General features: G+C 36.2%; 1 long non-coding RNA gene across 1 annotated transcript; it reads right to left on the bottom strand.

Moving 5' to 3' along the window:
* Nucleotides 1-313: 313 nt before the first annotated feature.
* On the bottom strand, nucleotides 314-5,138 carry LOC141372508 (uncharacterized). The gene is made up of 3 exons (XR_012377776.1): nucleotides 5,052-5,138; nucleotides 3,153-3,219; nucleotides 314-370 (listed from the first exon to the last, which is right to left on the bottom strand). It is a non-coding gene; the product is annotated as an uncharacterized lncRNA (long non-coding RNA).
* Between the last annotated feature and the right edge of the window lie 3,522 nt (nucleotides 5,139-8,660).

Genomic DNA, 8,660 nt, shown 5'->3' with positions numbered 1-8,660 from the left:
GGAACATTTAGGCAGTTTATTTCATAATGGGATTTGTGAACCAGTGACAGACCTGATTTCAGTCAAGGTCCTATTTCAGTAACTGCTGGGGCTAAAGGTGGTGATTTTCTCCCCACTCTCATTGCCCCTTATTTTGCGTCTCCCTGCCAGCTGTGCAATTTGCCGTGGGTTTGGCATGGCCACTGGAGTTCGTTATTCAGTATCGTATCTCAGAAATGTTACTTTCCATTTATTTCCCATGAAATGAAGTGAAAAGACTAGTGTTTCTAAAAATTTATTCAAGCAATCATTTGCTTCTCTTTTATTTCCTTGGGGAAAGAGGCTCGTTGACTCTGGAAGGCATTCTGTATTTTTTCTTAGGTGCTTCTCACTGATAAGTAGAAAGAAAATGTTTTATCATACAGAAACTGAATGAATCTCTTGCAAAATTCACCTACCGATAGTCTTTGGCTGTCTTTTTAGAAGCAAAGAAAGATTTGTCTATCAGTTTATCCAACATACTATCTGCCTAATTTTCAGGCCATATTGCAGTTTGACTTAAAGCCCCAGGAGGTACAAAATATATATTGTGAATTCATTGTCCATAACAATTTATGACAGACAATTGTAAAAATACAATTTAAAAAAGGAAATTTTGTTATGTTTTGGGAATAGTAAAGGCTTTTCAGCTTGGGTATAAAGTGGGAAATGAAAATAGTGAGTTCCAAAAGAATTTTTCTTCCTTCCTCTCTCCCTTCCCTTCCTTCTTTAGAGTTAACACCACCAACCCTAACAACTAAGATGTTAGGACAATCGCTAGGTGGAAATGAGGTCTTCTTAATTATATCACTTTAATGATGCTATATGGTGGTGTATGGTTTTTTAAGACTTGACTTCTGAAATAGGTCACTGTTAAGGAATTTTAAGCCTATTTTGTAATTTGGGTGTAATATTGAGAGCGTGCCTGTATACTCCCTGGCTTCTTCTTCTTCTTCTTTTTTAATGTTATGGACCCTCAATTCGGTTGAGAAAACAGTTATTGAGAACCAAGGATTGGCAAAGCATTGTGCAATGAAAAACTGGTGATGCCCAAATGGATTAGGGATGACTTCTGTCAATCTATGGAGGAGATAGTTACTTGCAAAATAATATATAAGACAATTTCTGAAAAGCACTGTAATTAATCATACATTTGTTGAGCTTGTGCTTTGTGACAGGCACTACCCAAAGCAATGGTCATACCAGACAAAAAGACACATCCTTGCCTTTAAGGAAAACTTGTAATCAAAATTTAGATTGGTAAAGAGGCACATAATTGTGTCTATAATAATTGCTATAAAGAACACAGGCACATATACAGTGAGTCGCTGAAACTTATTTATATCAAAGGTGGTATGTACTATCTCTATGTATATATACTGCTGTTTCAATTGCAGACATGAATATCAGATTATAACACGGTTAAGACAAGACAGAGCCCCGTACTCCAGGCAGTAACTACAATTTGAGTGAGATTGACAGAAGAAAGTTATTAGCTATTGCATAGACCTATCCATCCTCTTTCTCTGTTCTCCAAAAAACATGGTCTTATATGTGTGAGGAAGCCAAAATCTGTATTTCCAATTATAATATCATTCTGGCCTGGTTTGCAGTGGACTATCTTTAACATTTTCTCATCCATACCAAACCAAACCAAACAACAACCAAAAAGCTCATCTGCATATTTTGTTTGTCTTTAAACACCCACTTTAGTGTTATGGTTTTGCTCTTCTTTCCATTCCCTTCCAAATCAGTCACCAATTCCTATGGATACCTTTCACTGTAATGCATTAGCTGCAAATCTGTCTGTGAAGTTCTTGATTCCTAATCCAAATCTGGATTCTCATCTTTTCCTTCTACTTCTATTGTGGCCTTCACATTGTAGTCCTTGATTTATTCTTTTTAGTTCTATAATACATGTTTATAATACTTCATACTACTCCCAGTTTCGGAATCAAAAGTACGCCTTTGTTCTCCATAAATTACAGTCTTAATTCTTCAATCTAGCAATTAAGGCTTACCATAATTATTGTAATTTTAACAGCACAAATCAACATACATAATACTGTAAAGTTTACAATGCAGATTCATATTGTGGTCATGACATCAATCTTAAGGGATAGGTAGCATGCATTATTTTCCTGGGAGAGAGAGAGAGTGACTTTTCCAAGGCAACAGGGCATTTCATAATACCTTAATTTGAATTTAAGTCTTCTGCATTCAAATATGGATATTCTAAAATACAATGATTAATATGACTATACATATCAAATGTCCCCAGAATGACACTTTTCTTCCAGAGTAATGGGTTACTTGACCATGTACATATCTCCCTCAACCTGAAATTTTTGTTGATGTTTATTCCATATCTATTAATCCCTCAAAACACCAACACATCTTCTTTTTTTTATATAAGATTTTATTTATTTGACAGACACAGCGAAAGAGGGAACACAAGCAGGGGGAGTGGGAAAGGGAGAAGCAGGCTTCCCGCCAAGCAGGGAGCCTGGTATGGGGCTCGATCCCAGGGCCCCGGGACCATGACCTGAGCCAAAGGAAGATGCCTAATGACTGAGCCACCCAGGCGCCCAACACATCTTCTTTAAAATACCATTTTTGGGTAGAATTTATCTTAATTTTTGAAGTAATAAAAGTTAAATTAATTGTTTCCCATACTTACTCAAATTTTACTACACTATTTTTCTTTGCTGTGTTACAGTTTCTTTTATATTTGTATCTTTTGTTTCCTTTAGCTCTTCAAGGCATAGTACATTTTGATATTTTAGAATACTTAATGAAATTTTTTGCACATAACAAATATTTACTGAATGTTTGTCAGTTCATTAACTGGTATTTCCCACTACATATTGTCTTATTTTTAAGACATTTTTTGTCAGCCTCTATTGTAGGCAGAATAAATAACCTCCCAAAGATGTCCATGTTTTAATCCCCAGAAACTATGAATAGGTCAGGTTAAATGCAAAAAGTAAGGTTGCCGGTTCAGCTGACTAGAAGATGGGGAGATTATCTTGGAGTATCTGGGTGGGCTCAATAAAATCACATGCATTCTTATAATCAGCAGAAGGAGGCAGAAGAGAGAGAACCAGAGAGATGGTAGTAAGAGAAGGACTTACCAGTTTTGCTGGCTTTGTAGATTCAGGAATGGGCCATGAATAAAAGAGTGTTGGTAGGCTCCAATAGCTGGAAAAGGCAAAAAAAAATTTTTTTTTTTTTATTCTAGAGTCTATCAAAAGAGGAACAGCCCTGCCAACACCCTGACTTTAGCCTAGCAAGACTCAATTTCATACTTTGACTTTCAGAACTGTAAAATAATACATTTGTGTTGTCTTAAGCCACTAAATTTGTGATACTTTATTACAGTAGCCATAGGAAATTAATATACACTATACCATATTACAATAATATTAAAAAAGGGCTTTTATGGAAAATCGATTGAGATTTTCTGTTAAGTCATATGAAGAATATATTCTGATGCAGTTTAAATTTTATACAGTGTTTCCTGGGTATATGCAACCTAATTATTAAATGGTGCATAGCTCGATGTCAGCTAAACATGAGCCACCTTGGCATGAACCCTACCAACGTCTTCAGCTGCAGCTCTCATTGTTCCCCTCCTATTCAAGCCACATGCCACAGTCAATGACTTGCAGTGTTCTAAAACGGCTCAGCTCTTCCTTAAGTTCTGCCTCGTCCACGTTGTCCCTACTGCCTTCCATTCCCTTGGGTTTTAAACCTCACTTTGGACATCACTCTTGGCAACTTCACTGTCTTCTCCTTTGTGTTTCCTTTGCCTGTTACGTATTACTTGCTATAGTTTAGTTGACTTTTAACATCTCAGTTGTCCTTAGATTTTAAACAACTTGAGGGCAGGAACTGTCGGAGAGCAAGAATTTCCTATTACCTTCAAGGTCATTCTAGCTGGACTAAGAATCAAATTACATGAGACATATTAAGAGGAGAAAGTCAAATTTCATTTGCTATGAATAGGGAACCCACACAGATATGGAAATCCCAAAGACAATCAGGCAAAATGAGGCACACATGCCATTCTGAACTAGGGAGAAAGGGGTGGGGTCTGGAACTTCAAAAGGAAGGAATGCAATCCTCAGGAAGATGCAAAAGAATAAATATTTGGTAAACAAAAATTCGCTGGGCCACTCAAACAGTGGGACATAGGGGCCTTTGACCAAACAGGTCTTGCTGTGTTCCCCCCTGTCCACCACATTTAGTTCATATCATACTGTAGTTATCTATGGTGATAGCTCGCTTCCTGGAGCAGGTTCTCTAAATTCTTTTTAGGCAGTTGAAGGGGGGAGCTATAAAACTTTTTCTGAATTTGCCAGGTTTCAGTTGCTTTTTTAAACTCAAAAGAGTTGTCATGCCAAAGTGACCCATCTTGGGGCACCCTACCTCGGCTCCTACAAAACTATGCTTCAGTTGTCCTTGGAACCCTGGTCTTCACAGTGCTGTTCACGGTAGTTACTCAATAAAATACTATGCAATGGATGGAAGAACTGTCTCCCTAGCAAACCTCTCATTTATTTCTATAGCATATTTTCAAATTACGTTCTGTGTTTGATTCTGTTTTATCCATGCCTCCTTTGCTGACATTTTAAATTTCTCCTTTTCACAGAGCTCCGTGTCAACATTCTATTTTCCTTCTTCCTTTTATTGCCAATTCCTGAAATGTGTGATCCACACCTGTGCTACAGCTTCTACTCATTTGCTTTTTAATCCCCTGCATATCTGGCTTCTGAAACCACCCCACTACTGAAATTATTCTCTTAATATCACCACCTGCCTCCCCAAATTCAATAACCTTTTCTCAATTTGTGTTTTATTAAATCTCTCAAATTCTTTAGATTCTTGATCTTTAAGCCTCCTTATTATTTTTGTCCTTCTGCTCTTTTCTGCTAGTTTCTTTTTCTCCATAGCTGGCACTTTTCTTGATTCATAACTGTGATTTATAGTCTAATTTGTTTCTATGTCTCCTCTTCTCCTTAAATACTCACATGATATGTCTTCTCAAAGCTTTAAGCACCACTTTACATATGGCTCCCTGATTCTTCACTTTTGCTCAGTCCCATATATGCAGCTGCTAAAGGGCAATACAAATTTGTTACCCTGACATTATTGGAAACTCAACCTTTCCTAAACAAATATTATTTTCCTTGAAAACAGTTACCCTTCTGAATATGCTTATTGTTACCAGTATAACCTCTTTAATTTGGGCTCCCTGTATTTGAAAACTTGGAAAGAGCGTGAATTTCTCCTTTTACATTACCCATTAGATTCAATCATTCATACAGTTCTCATATCCATGATAAATTTTATTAATATTCACAATTCTTTTGCCATCTAACAATTATTAGTCACTCATTATTTCCTACCTTTAAAAAAAAAAAGCTGGGTATGATTGGAGTATAAATTCCGATTCCCTCTTTGCCTGGCTGTGTAGCCGAGGGGAGGTTGCATAACTTCTGCTGGCATTTGTTTTCTCAATTTGTAGAAATAGGACAATAGTTATACCTGATAGTAATAATTCATATAGACTTTTCAGAGTGAATAAATGTAAGACGTTTAGCATAATTTATAACAAGTAGAAGTAAAAGCACTCACTAAATAGTAGATATACTGTATTCATCTATTAAAGAGCACATTTTTTTTTTCACATTTTAACATCCTGGGAATCAGATTGTGTTTTACAATCAATAGTAGGTCACAGATTATTGTGCCAGAGTTTTTCTCCTGATTCTAAAATAATCAACACACAGTTGTGTATCTTTCAATTGATTGGCATCTAAGATTCAGTGAAATAAGGTAAATTATTTACTTTATAAAAGATTTTATTTATTTGACAGTGAGCGCGAGGGAGGAGCCACAGAGGGAGAGGGAGCCAGATGCTGGGCTTGGGCTTGATCCCAGGACCTAAAACCATGACCTGAGCCAAAGGCAGATGCCCAACCAACTGAGCCACCCAGCAGCCACTGTAAATTATTTATATTATTATTGTATCAACTGCTTTACGGGTCTTTTTATTCCTTTCAACTTGTGTGTGTATATGTGTATTTATATTTTATTATGCTCAGTTAGCCACTGTATAGTACATCATTAATTTTGATGTAGTATTCAGCGATTCATTCGTTGTGTATAACACCCAGTGCTCATCACAACATGTGCCCTCCTTAATGCCCATCACCCGGTTATCCCATCTCCCCACCCCTCTTCCTTCTGTAACCCTCGGTCTGTTTCCTGGAGTCCAGAGTCTCTCATGGTTTGTCTGCCTACTTTTCCTAAATATCACGATCATTTTGCTCCCTGGTTAAAGTTTTACATGGTCCTTTGTTTCTGAATGTTTTCCATTTTGAATGTTCTCTAGCAGTTAAATTCCATCAAAATTTAGTGTTATATGTTTCTCTTCCAAGAGAAGAGATTAATTGATTAATCTGGCCAAATTGGTTTTAAAACAACTGCATCATCCCCCTACCCTACCCCCACCAATTTTCATGCAGATTCCCATCTACATACATTTGATCCTGTGACTCTTCTCTATAAGATTCTCTTTTCCTACCAAAATATTATTTAACCTTATGGACCGAATTCAGCTTCAATAAATCATTCTGTTAAAATATTTTTAGTTTGATAAAAGTTTAAAAAGTTACACTAGACTATTCCCAAATAGATGCTCAGAGCGGATTTTAACATTTTTACACACACACACATACACATGCACACACATACAACAGGATTAAACAATTTCAGAATATTTTTTCCTTTTCTGATTCCTTTGATAATGTATGTATTTAATCTTATTTTCTTACCTAATGTCATAGCACTATAAAGCCAGAGGATGGCTCCCTTCATGAATTCATCTGAAATAATTTGTCTTGCTCCTTGAATCAGAAGAGGGCAGTATCATTGCCTCCCTTTTTCCATTATGATTATTCAGACATTTGGACATTTGGGACATTTTCCCAGAGACTGCTGTGGTAGGTGCTTCTCATCTTTGTCCTTTTTGCATTCATTTCTGAGAGCAATATAAGAAAGGGCTCCAGCCAAATATGAGAAGGGTCGTCAACCCCTGGTGCACAGTTAACGAATCCAGATAGAACTACAGATCTGGCAGTGGGCCGTAAGCTGGAAGTGAGAATGGAGAGGACACCTGTTCCCTTGAGTGATGTTTGTTTCCTAATGAGCAGAGAAGAATGGGCAAGTTTCCTGATTTTCACATTCTCTGAATGTCCATAATACTTAAGCTTTTGGAAAATAAAGTTTGAATACTTTATGTTCAATAAAGCCTGTGCAGTAGATTCTAGATGAAATAATGTAAGTTTTGGGGGGCAAACTTAAAATTAAGCTATTTATAGGGTTTATTTTAAGAAAACTCTAATTTTGAGCAACCAGTATAGACTATTAAGTGATTTGCCTTAAAATACTGCTGTGTATTGGAGAACAGGATTTGAAGTTTAGTAGGATACAGACTGGGTGGAATGGTGCACATTTGAAAGGCAATTTGAACTAGCCTATATTTATGTATGATACTTATTTGTGTAACTGATACTCAGTAGTCAAAATGAGAAGGCATCACAGTTAGGGAATTAGATTTCTGTTGACCATATCATATACCCTTAAAAGACACACTCAGTAAAAATATTTTAAATATCTATTATCTTTAATGTACACACATTTCTTTAGTCACTAAGATTTTTCTAGTCCTACTAATGCAAAACTATGTAAATGATTGTTAAATAACTGAATACCGGCACATTGGATTCCTTTCCTTTATAATGCATTTACCCTGTTTTTGATGGGATCTAACTCCTACTCTGCGCCAACTGTCAGAATCCAATCACTTCAACTAAATTTCTCTTATTTTTGTTTTCCTGCAATCTAAAAATGTCTTGAAAATAGCTTTAGGGATAGTTTGAAATTGTTCTTAAAAAACTCATTTGGACCTATCTAAATTTAAACATCACACATGTTACCAAATGAATTCAATGCAACTTACAGTCGCTCTAATTTGTCCTTCCTTTAACTCAATAACTCAATTTCATGTTTACAATATACATTTCTAGATTAAAGGGTCAAAAAATATTTTAATTGGTTCAAATAGATAAGAGTAATATAACAATTTTATTTTTAAGGGAAACGTACTGACATATTTACTCTGAGTCTGGTTGAGTCTGAAGATGAAACACAGCTTGGGCATTGAAGAAGACAGGGAAGAGACAATTTTGGAGAAACCTCAACGAACAGGATATGCTTTCAGCTGTACTCGAAATGCCAGTTAGTGAGATAGTAACATGAGTAGGACAAGTAAAGTCTTTTTGTACCTGTGATTATTCAAGATTAACCAAGATAACCCAAATCAGCTACATATACTCACTGCTATTCAACTGAAGTCTCAAGTGGAGCTAGAGAGGTAGAAAGTGGGGCAAGGGACATGTATTTGAATCTCTTTCTGCATAGGCAGATCTATAAAAGTGGCCATGACTCTTGCGAAGATTTTTCTCTGGGGATTGTACACATGTAATAATACACTTGACAAGCAAAATGATTATATAGCACACATTTAGATAGAAACATTTCTTATGTACATCTATCTCCTAAATGTAAAACAG

The sequence above is a fragment of the Callorhinus ursinus genome, unplaced genomic scaffold, assembly GCF_003265705.2.
Source record: "Callorhinus ursinus isolate GAN/ISIS: 27379988/994484 unplaced genomic scaffold, GSC_fseal_2.0 scaffold4, whole genome shotgun sequence".
Lineage (NCBI taxonomy): Eukaryota > Metazoa > Chordata > Mammalia > Carnivora > Otariidae > Callorhinus > Callorhinus ursinus.
Note: the sequence above shows the minus strand (reverse complement) of the source record. Positions and strands in the feature narration are given on the sequence as shown.